The following is an 18,845-nucleotide window of genomic DNA, read 5'->3' on the forward strand; positions in this document are numbered from 1 at the left end:
TAACACCGAAGACGTTCTAAACTTCCAACAAAAAGAAAATAATTCATTACATTTTGGGAAGCCAAAGTCTAATAAATAAGCAAATGAAGCAAGTAGCTTACGGACGTGAAAAAACACGCAGCCAACACCTGATTTGAGAGCGCGACTGCTACGCGCTCGTAAATGTGCAAGATGAAAATTAACACACAGCCGCCAGCGCGAGCCTCAACCGCGCAAACGTCGCGCCGTGTCGTGTCACGCAAGCACGATTATTAGAATAAGTACATAACTATCTATGTATGCGTAAATATTTGTTTGTTTGTTATTTGCTATTTCGAATCGCATTTAATTCCTTACTATACCTCGATGTAAGAGCGGAAAACGAGCGCTGAGACACCAAGTCGAGTTTACATTTATTCATATTTTTCACTTTGCTGCAAGGCGGGACGCTTAAATGGAAGGCAAAGGAAGACAGCGACAGCGCAGCGTTATGAGTGCGGAATAAAAAAAACAAATGTGTAGTAGCGCAGCTGGTATTCAACGTCATAGATTAAAAGTGTTCATCAAAACAACATATTTATGAATTTTATACTGGCTGTGGTTGGGCGGTTGGGCTTGCAACGCGCTGCTACTCTACCAGCGGCGCGCGTTTGTAACGTAGTGTTGGCGGTTTGACTTGCCGCGCGCGCGAGTATGTTTTCCGTTTGTTGGCGCTGAGCTCATTTTCTTTTTTTCCTTAGCTGTTGCTTACGAGTTGTTGAGTGATTGTTGTTTGCTGCTTACTTTGCCAGCTCACTGACTGGCTGCTTGGTGCTTGGTTGGTTTTAGCTCGCTCGCTCGCACACTACGCTACCGCGCTCCGCTTTTTCTTAACACTCGACTCCAATATTCGGTTAAATATGAATTGAATTTGTGTCCGCTCTGTGCGGTGTGATTAAGCGCGCAGGCGGCAAGCGGACAGGTATGCTGCGATCGGGCGCACTTTTGGTGGGTAGTCGCAAATCTACACCAAGTGGGCAAACTTAGTCTATTCGTGTATCGTGCGCGGCTCACTCGTTCGTATGTCGAATTCGCTGGCGTTTACCGATCAGTGTGGTACTCGCTCATACTAGTAGAAGTTGGTTGGTTGTTTTGATATGTGTCGACGACGGACGGCGCTTGGGAAAAAGTTTTCGCCGAAACTTTTTTTTTGTTTTGCATTCATTGTGATGTTATGCGAGCTGTGCAACGAGCATTAGCAATACAACAACAACGTCACCAAAGTAATACTTAAAAATATGTAGGAGAATAAAACCGAGAAGATATAAATACATAAGTGAAAAAAACAGAAATAAAAATAAAATAAAACATATAAAAAAGTTAAAAATATGAATTCCAGTTCACTTTTCGCGTTATACGACATTCAGCATTTATTCGTTTACCCTGAACGTGAGTCTGTGTGTGTGCGTGCGTGTGTGTGCGCAAGTACATCAATAATACCTGTGTGAAAATAAAGCTTCGAAGTTAGCCACTAAGGTGGCGCACAAGGCCGGGGTGAAGGATGTGACTACAGTCAAGCATACAGTGACAATTGCTTAAAATATGTTACTTGTGCAAATTTATAATAAATAATAAATTTTAATGAGAAGAATTAAAAATAAAAAATTAAATGAAAAATAAAAACTAATACTGTGAAAGTGCAAATTGAAGTATGCATCCATATGTACATGCTTATGTATGTACTTGTGCATATACATATAAAAATATTCGATGCAGCATTTAGCCCTTCTTCGGCCCTTTGCTCCTTAATGGGTTAATAAGAACATATATTATTATGTATTTAACCCTTTAATGCATGAGTATACCCAAGCGCATCAAAGTGAATTATTTTAATTACTAATTTTTTCCAGTTGTCGAGAAGTTGGTAGTCCTCAAGTGCATTTTTAGAAGCAAAACGCGAGAACTTGAACTAATAACGCTGGAAAATTACAAGCATAAGCCGTTTACACAACAAGAATTGCTGAATGAAATAGTTTTTTGTTTATTTTTTTTTGTCTTTTGCGGAAGTGAAAAAAAATATTTCTAATGGTCGTATGGAGTAGATAATTCTTTTATAGCTTTAAGAAAAGCACAAATTTTGATCATTTAATCTCAAATAATAGACTAAAATAAAATTAGGCGTGTAAGTACCGTAGGCTTCTTTCGAACTTTCGGAGTATCTCACCAAGCGCCTATAACAAATATCACAGATGCCACTTCAGACTCGTTTTTATCATTGTAAAATTTCAAAAAAAAGAGACTATGGACGCTCAATTTTAAACTTTTGATATACAGTCAGCGTCAAAAGAAAGTGTACACCACCACATATTGACAAGTTTTTGAGTATTGGTTTATTTATTTTTTTAATCATTTTTTTTTTTATAAAAATATAGTTCGTATTACAACAAGAACGATATAAAATAAAGTTGCGCACTTGATATAAAATTTGTAAATATGAGGAAAATTTTCCTAAAAATTTCAATTTTTTACTCGGAATTTTTAGAGAAATTTTGAGAATGCAGTTTTATAGATCAATGAATTTCTGAAGAAATTTCTAGTATGCAATTTTATAGATCATTGAATTTTGTTATAATAAAGTGCAAGTTTTAAGTGGTTCAAAATTGCCCTGATTTTTGGCAATTTTTTCTGCTGACGGTGTTTGAGTGTTCTCTTTCATATAAAAAAACAAAAAAAAAATATGGAATATGTGATAAATGGAGAAAATGAACAAGACCACGACCGAAAAACAATCCCAATCAGTGTGATTTTTAACTACTTCAAACTTGCCCTTTACTATATCAAAATTTAATGAGTTATAAAATTGTATGCTTCAAATTTTTTCAGAAATTCTGAGTAAAAAGTTTAAAATTTTACAAAGTTTCAAATTTTACAAAGTTTGAGACTTTGCTGTATATAGTTTTAGTTGTAGTAAGAATTTTTATGTTTTTATAAAAAAATAACTAAAAATTAGTTAAAAAAGTTGAAACGAATAATTGAAATCAAAAAGTAAACAAATAAATAGTCAAAACCTGTCAATATATGGGGTACACTTTCTTGTGACGTTAACTGTACGTACTGTACATACTTATATGTATATTATATGAATTTACTTTGGAAAAAACGTCTTCTATAATTTGATATTTTATGCTCAAAATCTTAAAACGCAGACCAACCGAGTGGTAGGTAGTCACACCCAAGCCACTCGGTCGTCTTGTGTAATAGAGGGTCAAACTTACGAGTATTACTTTCAAATTATCTCACTTTCAAGCGTCAGAAATGCGGCTTCATTCACGCGCTTCTTCTACTAAAAATACCAAAAATAATTGATTTCGAATTTTGTAACTTCCAGCAGCGATGTTTTATAAAATATTGAAACGACTCGTTTCTTAAATATATAAAAACACTATGGGCTTTCAATTTGCAGTAGAGGGTTAAATTATGACTTTCAGATTATCTCACCTGCCATCTAAGCTCTAACAATTATCGCATCCGTCTTTAGATTCGTGTGTCTCGTGCCAAAATTATGCCGAAAAAATCATAGACTTTCAATTATTAGTGGCCTAAAGGTTTAAAATTGTGCAATAGTTGTTAAGTCTTTTGCATGTTAGTGTTTGCGCGGTCTGCGCGTCACCAACGCCTTTTTTGTTTGCGCCTGATTGTATCATCAATTCAACAACAGTGGCCTCACAACTGTGATTACAATCAAATAATTTTGCAACAAAACTTCGCACAATACGAATCTATACAAATTTGCCGTATGGGATTTCGTAAATCAGAAACATCGACGTGCAGTTAAATATTTACATATGTGTAACTATGCAAATGCCTATATTTATAATAATTTCTATACATATCGGGTATTTACCGATCAATACCTTAGGAAAATGCGTTCGTGTATTTTGTGCATTCATAGTAAAAAATTCATAGTAATAAATCGTGTGTGTGTGTGTGTTTTCGCGCTAGTATGAGTGCGTGTTTTTTTTCGGATCGCCAGGGCCAGTGAAGTAGGAAGCGACTGTAGTTTTATATGAGTATGCCCTAAAAACGCAACAGCACAAACATGCCCATATAACACATACTCGTACATATTATATGTACATACATACATAAATAAAAACGGTGACAGCTGTGTAATATTGCACAGTGGAAAAAATATTAAATATAATTAAATGCAAAGGCTAAAGCTGTGATTTAACAAAATAAAAGATATCAAATATGGTGTTCGAAAACAAGAAATCCCGCATAATTAGCAGCTTGAAAGGTTAAGTGGTTAAGCTGCTTTTGCTAAAGTTGTCAGAGAATTAAAATTTTTTTTTTGCATTTTTTTTTTCCTTTTGTACGTTCGAATATAAATACAACCCGTTTTTTCTTCATTAACTTTACTTTATTTAAATTATAATTAAAAAAATCATTGTTAATTTTTTTCCATACATACGTTCTGCCTAAGCGAAAGGAAATAAATCAGCGACTAAAAGTTTGTTTTATGAATTTTATTAAAATATTAGTGCTAAAAAGCGAATATCTCTATGCTTCACTTACATAGATTGGGTTAGAGTTGTTGTGATGTCATTTGTGGTGTATATTCCTCTACGATGTTAAAACACTTTTAATCTATAATAATAACACTAATCTCCATTTGTTCAGTTTGTCAGACTTCTTCTCTGTTACCGTCCCGCGTGGCATGCCACTAGGTTTTAGATACTTTGGCTCATCGTTCTTGATTGATACTGATGAGCTTAGGGATATATGTAAATGTCAGCCAGATCAATGCATTTGCACTTAAAACAAAATGTAAAGGTAAACAGTTTCGCACGAAAGTGATGTGAAATTTTCTGTTCAGTTCTGTTTCTTCGAAAATTCGAATACTGCCTAAAACCTCAAGCCTAACAAGATCTGTCTAAGTACATGATGGCGCAAAATTAATCGCCCTATTGGAAGCCTTATAATTTTTGCATATGGCGTCGTGCGCCGATCATATTTGACACTGACAAATCCAGCTTTGAACTAGACAGTATATAAACAGTCAAGCAATGGAGCGCGTAAAGCTCAAAATAAAAATTATCATCACTCAAAATATTTTTTTTAATTAATAAAACAATTAATCAAAAACGAGATTGGATGATTAATTTTGCACCACCTTATATAATTCTCTCAGAGCAAAAAACACCTCCCACGCGCTTAGATCTCTCCGGAGAAAGTGTTAAACAAATTACTGTAAAAAGTACGAGGAGTGCTGACTTTTTCAAACTTTTGCTTTGTAAGAATAAAAATTTGTAAAACTTTGAAATTTTTATTGTTATTTTAAAAAACCGCATCTTGACAAATGGTCTCATGATTGTCGAAAAGTCAACGATTTGCAGCATTTGCCCTCTTTCTCTACCAAAATACCACTTTTAATCGTTCAAAAAGAATTTATAATAAAACAAAAAGGTAAAATAAAAACAGTATAATGCACTAAATGCTTAAAAATAGTCGTTTCCGTGAGTTCTATTTATAGATACCAAAATTGAATTTCCCCCTGCTGACTTTCTTTGTGTTCGATGTTATGTGGATAGTCCAAAAACGGCTTCAGACGAATATCGTTCGAGTTATTCATCAGATAGAGCCAAAACCGTCAGCAAGGTCTTGAACAATTATAATTAGTTTGTTAGTTAAACGAGTTCTCCGAAAAATATGAGAGTTTTTGAATTTCGAAAATGTTGTTTTCTAAAACTATTAACGGAACGATTAAATATTAACTTAACTATTCAATATTAATAAAAAAAATTTTTCTTTTTCCGGAAATATTAAATCGTAAGAGTAATTTTTTTCTGTGTAATCACAATACTCGTAATTCATCAGCTGTTTATGGTGCTGCCATAAACCCTTATATATGACCATGTACATAATTTATATATGTATGTGTACATCAGTTCATTAATATGTAGTAGGTATGTGTGCATCATATTTTTTTTTTTTTTTTTTGTGTTTGTTTTGACGCATCCGCAAACCCGTTTCTTCATTAAGCTTTGTGCTGTTTTATTCAAACGCTCTGTAGTGAACTGTGCATTTTAATAAAATCAAGAAAACCTGTGTTTGTTAACAAGTATTTGTGTTTAAGCCAAAAATCAAGTGAGAAAGACAAAAAAATAAATAAAGAAAAATTAAAGATTTGCGCAAATGGATAAAAATATAGTATAAATAAATATTTGCATACAATAGCGGACTGGAAAGTAACTGCAACAGGCAAATTAAACGAAAAACAAAAACAAAAAAATAAGAAAGCTAAATTATAACAACAATGAAGGGAAATTTTCGAAAATCAAAAGTCACTCGTGCGCAATTATAGATATCTGCAACTGTATGCAACAACTGCATGTATGAAGATATTGTTAGTATATCCCATACACTCAGTTTGGTAAATGTACGTGTATATGTATTGTCGTATAAATAAACTTACCTTCGGGGAAAAAACCTTCGGATATGTACTTGCTGGCGAAGCTGCTACTGCTGGAAGTGCACTCTTTGTTGCTTAGTCACAGAGCTTAAAAATACATACATACCCACATGCACATGTATAAGTACTCTCTGTGCTTATATAAATGCACAATTTTATTTACAGATGTACACAAACAATTACATATACCTTTGTATACCTGGTTACCTGCAATTGGAGAAAAAGCATTATAAGCATGAACGTGCAGTGCATACAAATGCATCCATGCAAAAACAACTACTATGAAGAAGAAAACAACACACAATAATATAATAATAATAATAGTAATGTCAGCTAGAACAACAACAATAAAGCTAAGGCTAACGGATAACAGCAGCAATAAAGCGAGCAACCAGTAAAACCAAAAGCAAATAAAATAAAAAGAAAGAAATGAAAAACGATAACCGTGGCAAGCAAATAATTTAATGACGTTGAAAATTTTCAATTTCCTCTTCCTATCCAATTCAGCTAATAGACGTTGCCGTACACCGTACAGCAACAGCAATAACAGCTAATAATGCCATGAACAAATAGTATGGTAGATGGACGGACAGACGGACGAACGTCTATTTGGACGGAAGGACAGAGGGGCCAAGCGGCTAGTCAGACGACTGAATGAATGTGTGAATGAAAAGTCGCTTGCAGACCAATGAGACAGCCAGTCAACGAGTTAGTTTGTCAGTGCATTTTAGTTCCGTTCCATTCAATTCGGTTAGTCAGCTTGTTTAGGCCGCAAGCGTGGAGACATCCAACGGCAGCGATCTCACACCATAAATCTTGTTGATTACTTCCCATATATCCACAATATTACTATATTCATGTATGTACGTACAGCACGCGAAAAAACTATGGGACCACAACATCAGTTTTGACTACTTTTTTTTAATTTTTTTTTTATTGATTATAAAAATATAGCGAATAGTTTTTGGTATGGAGAAAATGCGCCTGCACCTTCACCTTATCAAAAATCCACCAAAATTTAGAGCCAAATTAGCACTTTATTATGCTCGTTGTTATTGTTGTAGCAACATAAATGTACAGGGAATACTGTTGGAGTGACCGTCCTTGGCCCAATATATAAATCCGGGTTATTTACAGTTGTGAGAATAGTGTGCCAAATTTAGTGGCCAATAAAACTGCGTATCCAACTTTTTTTGGTAATTCTAATTAAACAATAAATTAATAAAATAAAATAATTAGTATAATTGTAATAAAATACTTTTTGATGAAAATTTGTGAATTTTTTATACATTTTGTACAAGGTTTGAAACTTTGATTTAGATGAAATTTGTTGTAATATAATATACTTATACAGTGCACTCGCGATAACTCGAACTAATTAAAACAGGCGCTGTTCGATTTATCGAATTTGTTCGACTTATCAATTGAGTGTGCTATGTTAAAAAAAACAGTCATCGATATCGATTTTTTTCAATTAAATTTATTTATTTATTCACATATGGATATGAACATGAATATGTTTAAAATAATTAATTCGTTTCAATATTTTTCATCAAATATTTGGCAGTCTTTGTGTCAGTTACACAAAAAAAGTCAGCTTTAACAGAAAAGTTAGGCCGAAAAGAAAGTTGTAATGTGTGTTTGTCTTTTCTTGCCTGCAGCAATGTTGAAGAGTGTTAACCTTTGCGGGGCTTACTTGTTCAGTTGTGGCCCACTGAATTACCTTATTGATAGAGCTAACTGCCTCCTCAGATGATATCCACTCACATGTCTCAGTTGTGTTGTTAAACTCAGACTCAGAATCACTAGTTTCAATTATTACTTCTGTGTCGGTAAATTCGGCACCATCATTCCATTTGTTAACATCATAAAGCGTAAATTCGACCTGTAAATTATGTTTTTCATGTTATGTTCTTTCAAGATGAGTCCACTTATTGGGTAATTCTTTTTTCTTTGGGACAGAAACCATTTGTATAAAGCGGCTTTCATTTTAGGAAACTCAGAAGCTTTTAAAGTTCTCCTCTTCCCAGGACCCAAAAACGTGTTGTTTACTGCTTTTAAAATTGCCTTGTCTTTCTTTTTTATAAGACTTATGGTGGACTTGGCTATCCCATATTCCTTCGCTAGAGAAGTAACACTACATCCACGTTTAATTTTGTTAAGGACTTCAGCCCTCTCTTTTAATGTTAAACACTTCAACCTTTTACGATCCATTACTCACATGCACTGATACACTACAAATGACAAATTTAAAGCAATTTGGTCAATGCAAGATGTTGTTCCCAGAAAACTAACGGGATATTAACGTCGAAATATTCATATGGACAATACACTAGTATACATATAATTTATATACATATACTATTACATATGTATGTATGTACAAAATGTACATGTTTGAAAAGAATGTGTGTACAAATAAATTTGTTTTTTTGTTCGAGTTATAGCGCTTTAATATTGTTCGAGTTACAAACTAGTCAATAGGGAAAAAAATGTGTTCGAGTTAGCACGTCGTTCGACTTAGCGGCTATTCGAGTTACCGCGAGTGCACTGTATATATTTTTATAAAAAAAAAATAATGGAAATTAAAAAAGCAACAGAAAAGTAGTCCAAACTGGTAAAACTTGTGTGGTACTATAGATTTTTCGCGGGCTGTATGTATATATATGTGGATACATACATTTGTATTACCTACATAAAGTAATAATAAACCATCTCAAATGGCCTCTTGAGCTGTGATGTCAAAATTAGTTTTGTTTACTCAGATAGGAAAATAAATGCTTTACGATCTAATTTGTTCGGATTTATAAATGTTTACCAGCTTTGATTTTGGAGATATTTAAAGAATTTTTTTTTTTTTAATATTCCTTAAAATTAATTTTAGTTCACCAAATTTTAGTATGTATTACTTACTTTTTTCAATTTATTTTTTATTTTTTTTTAATGTTTCTAGAATAAAACTAGATTCCGCCATGTTAGAAAACTCGACAAGAAAAAACTTAAATTTTTCGATATCTCACTTGATATCGAAATAGTGAAATTCAAACAAAGTCTTCACTTTGATTCTCAGACACCTCAATTGGATGAGGGATGGGAACAAAAAAAATTAGACGAATAAAAAAATTTCGATATCTAGCCATAAAAATATTATGATTGTAACTTCTACTCAAATATGAACGAGACGTTATCAATAAAACGGTCCGCGGATGACATATGGCAAAAATAAATTTTTTGTTTTTTGGTAGGACTGTTATAAGCTTACATGGCAAATTTCAGCGTGATATGTCACATAGTTTGTTTTCTGTGCTACTGTAAACAAGTCAAGCTCGAGTGTGTTCTTCGAATTCTATTTTATGACTTCAATTGTCTCAAAATGTTTTCCACGGAGCGGCAACTTGAGCTTGGGAAACAGGAAAAAGTCACATGGAGCCATATCAGGCGAATACGGTGCTTGCGGAACGATATTAACATTATTTTTGTTCAAATAATCGCGAACAAGACGTGATGTGTGAGCTGGTGCATTATCGTGATGCAAGAACCACCTTTTAAGACGAATGTTCTCGCGCAAACGTTTTAAAACGTCTAAATAATATTCAGCGTTAACCGATCGGCCTTGCGAAAGGAACTCCGAGGGCACCACACCTTCGTAATCGAAAAAAACAGTCAGCATAACCTTAATTTTTGAACGACTTTGGCGTGGTTTTTTGGGTTGATGTACGGCCCTCTTTGAACGATTTGTACCACTGGAAAACACGTGCACGCGATAGAGCAGAGTCCCCATAGGTTGTCTGCAACATTTTTAAGGCGTCTGAAGCCAAAATTTTGTTGGAATAACAAAATTTCAAACAAATTCTTTGTTCAACTTGAATTTCCATCGTTAAATTCGAAGAACACACTCGAGCTTGACTTGTTTACAGTAGCACAGAAAACAAACTATGTGACATAGCACGCTGAAATTTGCCATGTAAGCTTATAACAGTCCTATCAAAAAACAAAAAATTTATTTTTGCCATATGTCATCCGCGGACCGTTTTATTGATAACGTCTCGTTCATATTTGAGTAGAAGATATTTTATGAAATTCTTTGAGAAAAATAGAACTATAGATATATTTTATCACGCCATTGTCGCGAGAGATAACATCCCCTCAAATCGTTCGTAATTGAGTTTTATCATTTGCACGCACTGCTTAATCATGGAACTTGCCGTGATGATTTGACGTCAGTGTATAAATAATGAAAAATGATTTGATAGACGCCATCGAAACAACATGTCTTACCAATACCAGCTCGTTCCAATTAAATAGAAAGAACCATATGTATATGTACATATTTGCGCATATGAATGGCGGGTACCTGCTTTATTTTGGTAGTTGACGGAGCAGCAATCACTCTTGCAGGCATTTGCTAGAGACTGACCCAAGTGAGTTAGAAGGCATCTTTCGACTAAACCGACGATATCCAACACGACTGCAACTGCTGGATCGGTCAGTATGTAGACAGACATTAAACGACATTCCTCGGAAGACTCTCACCATCTTCTGAAACTCTCGACCCCTTAATGCCGTTATGAGAATCCAACCGCCACCCATTGCAGACAAAGAGCTTCAGCTGTCTTGTTGTTGTTGTTGTTGCTGTAGCAGCATAAACATTCCCCATACTTACATACGGGGAATGCTGCTGGAGTGACAGTCCTTGGCCGGATATAAATCCGCGTCGTTTCGGTAACATAGAACCGACTGTCGTGGAAACGCTGTCTCGATAGACTCGCTTAATTTTGGCTCAATTACAGTCTGGTTAGTATATTAAACTCCTACTTATCCAGATTCGATCTCGACATACTCAATGTGAAGATACCCCGCATGATACTAACCATCTATTTACATGCGCTCTCGAACCCACTTACCTAACACCCCTCTCCCTCTGGACCCATTAGATGGGCCTACCGTTAGATGAGTTAGACGATGACGATCGGTGACTACACCGCATTAACATGGCTTAAATAATCGCTACTACAACAAAAGTAGCAAGTGCAAAAGCACCAAAAATCATTGAAAAAGTGTTTAATAAGCTTTCTGAACATCCAAAGTTATCATAGCAATCAGAAATGCAACACTACTCCACAGTTTACTTCAAGAATTACATTTGCAAAAGTTGGGAAATTAGTCAAGCATTCGTTAACAATTCAACAAAAACCTGTTTTACGTTTTTTTTGCAGAGCTTCCACAAAATCAATACAAAATTGGTGGAACGTATTAGCGAATCATTGAAATAAACGTATTGCATTTGAGGTGGTTTCACTGAATAAAAAATTAATTTCATTTAAAAATTCACTTTTTTCCCTTTAAGTCGACTTGATAGGTCACTCGACAAACAACCACGACCTCCTTCAGATTTGCCAAGAATGTGAAATTCCTGTAACTATCGAAAAAAGTGCAACAAATTTTAGGAAAACGGTAATTAGAGAAGGAGGCACGGTCCGCTTTTAACTAAAAAAAAATTACCAGTTCATTTGAAGTTGAAACGGTGCGGTTTCGCCCGAACTTAATTACGTATGTACTTGCTTTTCCTAATTTCTTTATTTATTTTTATTTGTAAACGATTTATAAGCAGAGCGAAAAATAAAACAGCAAAATCAAAAATAAAAAATCAAATCAAACCGAGCCAATGATGATATATTACCAGGTTAGGTCAATCTGCTATGGTGAAAAGCAAACTTGTACGAGCGCCTTCGGTTGCAACGACTGCGGATACTCGTCAGCCGAATTTCGCCTTCTCATTTCACACGGATAATAGATTTACAAGGTTTGTTCATTAACTATGGTGAAAAAGAAAATTGTGAGGGGTACTTCGGATGCCACGTCACAGGGGCCATCTACGCAATCATTTCACATGTATTCACACACTCGCCCATTCAGTCGTTTTCAGACTGCAAAAAAGTGACATTGTGTTGAGTTTTTTCGTATATCGCCAAAGCAATCTCAGTTTTTTTTTTGTAAATACATCCTCAGTTACGTCGGCCCCTCAATTGATTCTGTCAAATTGACTGAGAGCCGGATAACGGTATTTTATTGAACTTTTCACCATGTTCACTACTCGTCCATTCAGTCGTTGTTCAGATGGTGAGAAAGTGGCATTGTGTTCATTTTTTTTCGTATATCACCAACACAATTTAAGTTTTTTCGTAGACAAACCGCAGTCATTACCCGGTTACATCACCCAATCAACTAATTTTTTCAAATTCGCTGAGAGCCGGTTAACGGTCTGATATTGGCCACACCTTCTGAATTGTTTTCACATTGATTTTTGGCCTTAAAATGCAGTAGCAAGTCCCTCTCACAAGCTCTGACGAGGTGAGCATCCCCGTTGTTATTATTATTTTTCTCACCACTGTGCGCTTCTTATATACATGTAAATATGTATGCACGTCGATTACCTGTTATGTGTCGTTCCGCATTTGCGGCTATTGGACGTGAATACGAAATTAAGTATTACTTGCTGTATATTACAATTTTTCGCCTTTTCCTCATTTTTTCTCTACTTCCATTTTTTATTTATTCATTTTCTATTGCCACTACCAACAGCAATAACAGTGCGAAATTGAAAAGTACCGTGCAGAAGCAAAAAGTGTTGTAGAGAAATGTGAGAATTGGAGTTATAAAAAAACGCTAGTAGATGCAAATATATGTATGTATGTATGTGTATATGTATAGTAATCCATTTTGCTGCATATAGTGCATATACTTAGTTGAATACAGCCAACTTCTTATGCACATAAATAACAACAGACAAAGCAATGCGCAAGTGCATTAATTGTCTAAGACAAACTACATGCGATTGAAATTGTACGTATGTATGTATGTGTGTATGCATGGCCGTGTCTTTTCTTTTGCATTTATGAAAGTACAAATAATAAGATATTGGTTGCTAGCTGCTGCTTTTGTATTTAGCTCGCAATTACTGCTCTAATGTACAACAAACGAGAATGTTCAGCAGCACCAACACCGAAAGCTTTGGGATGTACAATAAATGGGCGCTTGCTTGTGGATACTTGTTGTTCGTGCCGCTAGACACCTGTGTTACCATTCAAGCGCACAGCGCCCAACTGCCGCCGCAACAATTACTCGTAACGTTGCAGTGGCGTCAGTGCGCCACAGCCCGAAAATCAAGCACTGCTCGAGCCAAAGCCGTCGAAAATAGCTGCCCTCAGCTTTTTTTCCAGCAGCTGCCAGCTGTTTCGCCACCAATTTTCACAGCTCACCTAAGAACTTTGCTTAATTTCAGCTTTTCGAAATCGATTTGCTTTTTTTCTTGCGGTAATTTTATGTATTTATAAAGGGTGGTCCATATAATGATTTGTTTTTAACAATCGAGGAAAATGAACAAAAATAACTTTTTTTCGATATGTATTTGGTTTATTCGAGAGAGCAAAAAGTACCATTATTTATGGAACACGATTTCATTCAAGGAGCTGCCTCGACGGACTTCGCAATAGCGCGCTCTGTTAATCCAGTTTTGTTGTTGTTGTAGCAGTTTACTAGGCCCTGCCAGTGCCAGACATATATTGAATATGTCGGGGTCAATTCTGTATGAGTAGGAGTTTAACCTGCTACAATATCCCGACCGTATTTGAGCTAAAGTTCCACAAATGGAGGGACCTACAGTTTCAAGCCGACTCCGAACGGCAGATATTTTTATGAGGAGCTTTTTCATGGCAGAAATACACTCGCAGGTTTGCCATTGCCTGCCGAGGGGCGACCGCTATTAGAAAATTGTTTTTCTTAATTTTGGTGTTTTCACCGAGATTCGAACCGACGTTCTCTCTGTGAATTCCGAATGGTAGTCGCGCACCAACCAATTCGGCTACGGCGGCCGTTCCGCCATTTGTGGAACAACATGAAGGCGCACACCACAAACACGAGAAGGAGCTTGGCTAAACACCCAAAAAAGGGTGTACGCGCCAATTATATATATATATATTTGAGCCAAAGTTACACGGCTCTCAGAGACAGCTGAAGCTGTCAGAGGTGGTTGGACTCCGATAACGGCATTCGGTGGTCGGGAGTGTAAGAAGATGGTGGGAGTCTCCCGATGAATGTCGTTTAATGTCTGTCCGATTCAGTAGTTGCAATCATGTTTGGTCCCGTATCTCGTCAGTGTAGTCGAAGAGATGTCTACTAACCCACCTGGGCGTCAGCAAATGTCTGGGGGGATGATTCTTGCGGTATCTTCTTCTTCTTTCTTAGCATGACAGTCCTGCTCCTTGCGTTACCACCCAAACAAAATTTGCTTGCCGAGCATATTACTGTGCTTTCTGACCGGGAACATGGCAGCCTCGTTGTGTTTTTCTAATTTTCTAATACCTTGGTGGCGGTGTCTGGCTCTTTCTCACAAATAACTTGTTTAATCTTCGCCTTATGGGCCTGAATTGGTAATGAATTGTTCGCATAATATCGAACAACCAACACAAAAAAGTCTAACGGCGTCAAATCGAAGCTCCGAGACGGTCAATTGACGGCACCTAGACTGCCAGCTGTCATCACGATTACCGAAATTGTGGCGCAAAAGATCGATTGTGGCATGGCGCGCCATTCTGCTGCAACCAAAAGTCGTCCAATTTCACATGTTCCATTTCCTCTGTAGTGCGCAACGTTGACCGAAATAATGTTTCCAGCAGCTTTTCAAAGAAAACTGGACCGAAGATCGAATTCGCACCACACAGTCACTCTCAGAGAAAAGACTGGCTTCTCGACGATCTCGTGCGGGATTTCGACGAAATTATTATGTATATGGAGTACCCTGTATATATAGTAGATTGTTCACATGTATATGTGTGTGTATAAATTTGGTCAGAACATTTACCAACTTGCAGTTTTGTTTCGACGCCAATTTCTGCTGGATAGATGAATTGTAGGCAAATGGTCGTATCAAGGTTAACTTGCAAATTTACTTGGTAATGCTGCTGTAACCGCTACAACTGCTGCAATTACTGTTGCTATTGCTGTTGGAGGCAAGCAACAGAAACGGGCAAAACCTAAATCGCGTTCTTTGTACGCTCCATACGTTAATATCACACACTCTGTCGAAAAAGTTTCGGAGCTGATAATAAAAAAACAAAAAAAGATTAAATATGCATAAATATTTTAAATTAAATTTTGTGTGGCTCTCGGTCAATGCCGTTGCCATCAAAATAAAAATTGGTATTTGTCGCTTTTCCGTATAACCATTTGAAGCGTCTCGGAGAAGAAATCTTTACAACTAAGTTAGAAGTAAGAAAGAGGTGCAAAGGAAAGTGATGGGAAATCAAAGTAATTATACTTATCCCATTTGTACCCACGCAAACTGATATTTACGGGCAACTACTCGGAACACCACAATCATCGCGAAATCCAACTGCTGTTATAGCAGGAAATGGGTTATAAATGGGTTCTAACAGTGTGGCTGAACTCACTAAGCTACTAGAAACCCATGAGTGGTTGCATAGAACAGAAGTTCTGATGCAAAAGTTAAGTTCAGTAAAATAGCAGCGCTGTAAACTGTAATCTGCTCAGTCTCGAATCGGAACGAACCGCATACAGTGGCTCACGTAGCCCAACCAAAGTTACTGGCACAGGTTTTCTGAAATAGAATTCTTTCTAATCCAAACTTTCAATCTACTTTAAACCCTTGAAAGATGTTTACGCCTTCTACCGTAGTATCCGTAGTTGGGATCAACCTTTACCATATTAAATTCAGTTATTCATTACTTTGTAAGATTGCTCAGGAATGCCTGGCAGCTCTAAATGATATTAGCACCGTCTGCAAAGTCAGCCTTATATGGCTTCCGGGACATAAAGATATTGAAGGATCATTTCAAAGCCGATGAGCTAGCTAACCTTCCACTGCTTAAACAGAGGCAATATTGGAATTCCTATGGCAACTTAAAATTAAGGATAAGAAATAATATTTCCCAAAGAGGCCAGTAGTTCATGGAGAGAAGAAAATACTTGAGTTACAACCAAGTTAAGTTGGCCGCAAATAGATAAGAAAATCATCTAGTAGGTCGATGCTTGTGTCACCAGTCATTGGTTGTTAGGTAGTCACTCTTTTAGTATTTTCTCATGAATACTTCAAAAGTTGTAGAGCCGAGGAAGAGGAAGAAACAGTAGAACACTTCCTCTTCCTTCCCAGCGAAAGCTAGGAGTAGAGCAAGGTTGTTAAGAGAACACTCTTTTGATTCTCTTACAGAACTATCCGGTGTTGGGATAAAACCTATCTTACGCTTCATAAGAGCGTCTAAATGATTCCATGGTAAATAAATACTAAGGTTCCCGTGTTAAACAATGGTTTCACAAGGGACTTACATGGTCTAAGTGAGTTGGCTATTCTAAACCGACAGCCACGAAAACCTAATCTTACCTAAAGCTAAGTTATGTTGAACTGATTGCTCTTCATGGCAATGTTGTGATATGTCGACAAATCTTTTATCGAATATAATTAGGCCAGTTCTCGATTATGTGCCTAAATTGTCCAAATGCTTGAACAATTTTATAGAAATTGACACTACTTCTTCCTCCATAGAGAAGAAATCTGGTGGTCATATAACCAATAGTTCATTGCCACGTTAGTATATCCATATGAAAGCGTACATTCGCTTTTCAGAGTTACTGGTGTCCAGACCTAGTAAGAGCGGCTGTGGCCTTCTCCTCGACTTGATGTATTTGGCCGAGCTCCTTCTATTTGTGCAGAGACCCCCACTTTTAAGTTGACTCCGAACGGCAGATGGTTTTCTATGAGGAGCTTTTTCGTGGCAGAAATACACTCGGCGGTTTGTCATTGCCTGCCGCAAATTTTTCTATTATTTGGTGTTTCAAGCACAGAGATTCGAACCTGCTCACTACCGTATGGGAGTCACATTTTCACCACTCGGCTACGTTGGCCATCTTCTGGACTTGTAACTATTGAAAATCCAGTGAGGTTTGTACTCTCGTGCTCAACTACCTTTCCTTGCGCACTCGTCTGCTTATTCATTCCTCGAAGCATCACTTTAAAGCGGCGCCCATTCCAGACAGAAGCTGTTTGTAGTGGTATTCACCATTATTGGAAGCTCTTTATGTTAGTCAATATACACAAAGGCTAGTTGTAAGGTAGTGAGGTCCATCACTTCCGCCATCCTTTGCCGCCATATCAAAATTAACATTTGAAAAATCTTTAGGTACCTGGACTTATTTCGTAGAATGTGTCTGAATATATGTGATATATGTTAGTGTGATTGCATGTTCGAAACATGTTTTAGCAAGGTACATCGTAATAGAAATGGCTAAAAATAATAATAAAGAAACAATCAGCGTTCCAAACATGTTGTCTGAAAAAGCGGTCAAAGCAGCGGAACGACCAGCCAAACCAAACCAAACAAACAACCAGCAGCCACTAGACCAGTGGACCAATAGCACAATTCGTTAGCAGCCAAGCAATGAATGACTGTGATTTTTGTTTCTTGCGATTTTCTCATGACATTAAATGCATTGCAGTGTGCTGAATATTTAGCTGTGTAATTGTGAAATAATTACACAAGCACCTTTTAGCTGAATCAGTTGTAACGCAAGAAAAATAAACAAAAAACACTTTGAAGTAAAATGCTGCTACTTGTCACACATTAACAATGAATTTGGCAAACTCGATTGCACTTTTAAGCATACAAACAAGCGAGGCATACAAAACTAGTTAAGTGTATAGAATTTTTTATAAAATTGGCATATCTGTGATCCAGCCTAATGACCTTGATTTCATGAAAATTCCCACTCATAATAAAATATTAAAACTTTTGTAAGTATCATGAATGGGATAGGTGCGAAAGGCTCTCGTATTAATTGTATTATTGAACTGAGTCATTCAATTGCACGTTTTGCATAATCGCGTGCATTTGCAATTTATTCCGTCTCAAAAAGCTTAATAATGGGTGGGCAGATATTAACGATAGTTTTGCAAATTTTTATGTTTCTGCAACTGTCAAAGTTACCAATGACATCAAGCTGTCAAAATATGCTGGAAGATCTTCCGTTTCATGTTGCATCGCTTCACGCTTAGCGAACGTGTGGAAATTATTAAAAAATATTATATTATCGAATTTCTCACTCGATTGTACATGCATGGTATGAATTTCGTCGTAAGGTCGGTCATCTCGTATATGTTAAGAAGCAAAATTACCGTTATTGGAGTAAAATTGAACTTTGATTCAAGGAGTGCTTGATCTCGTCGGCCGATTGCAGAGTGCTATTAGATAAACGACAGGGTGTAATAAGTGGCTTGGGCAGCTTAGAAAACGTTGCTTATGGCATTGTTCTATGTTAAGGAAAAAACAATTCATTACCCACCAGTTATAAAGCTTATCGAGTTCTGACTGTAAAACAACTGAGGCAGTAAGCCAACTAACCT

The 18,845-nt window shown here is 36.5% G+C and overlaps 1 protein-coding gene across 4 annotated transcripts in view; it reads left to right on the forward strand.

Moving 5' to 3' along the window:
* The first annotated feature begins 899 nt into the window (after nt 1–899).
* LOC129242914 (uncharacterized) overlaps nt 900–18,845 on the forward strand; it is a 66,041-nt gene continuing 48,095 nt past the window's right edge. The window contains exon 1 of one of the 4 annotated variants that reach the window (XM_054879842.1): nt 900–1,241. The gene's annotated coding sequence lies outside the window, so the exon portion shown is untranslated. Of the gene's footprint in view, nt 1,242–1,312; nt 1,408–18,845 lie in introns of those variants that run through there. The other 3 variants (XM_054879843.1, XM_054879845.1, XM_054879844.1) reach the window with 3 other exon arrangements.

This window comes from Anastrepha obliqua, chromosome 3 (assembly GCF_027943255.1).
Source record: "Anastrepha obliqua isolate idAnaObli1 chromosome 3, idAnaObli1_1.0, whole genome shotgun sequence".
NCBI lineage: Eukaryota > Metazoa > Arthropoda > Insecta > Diptera > Tephritidae > Anastrepha > Anastrepha obliqua.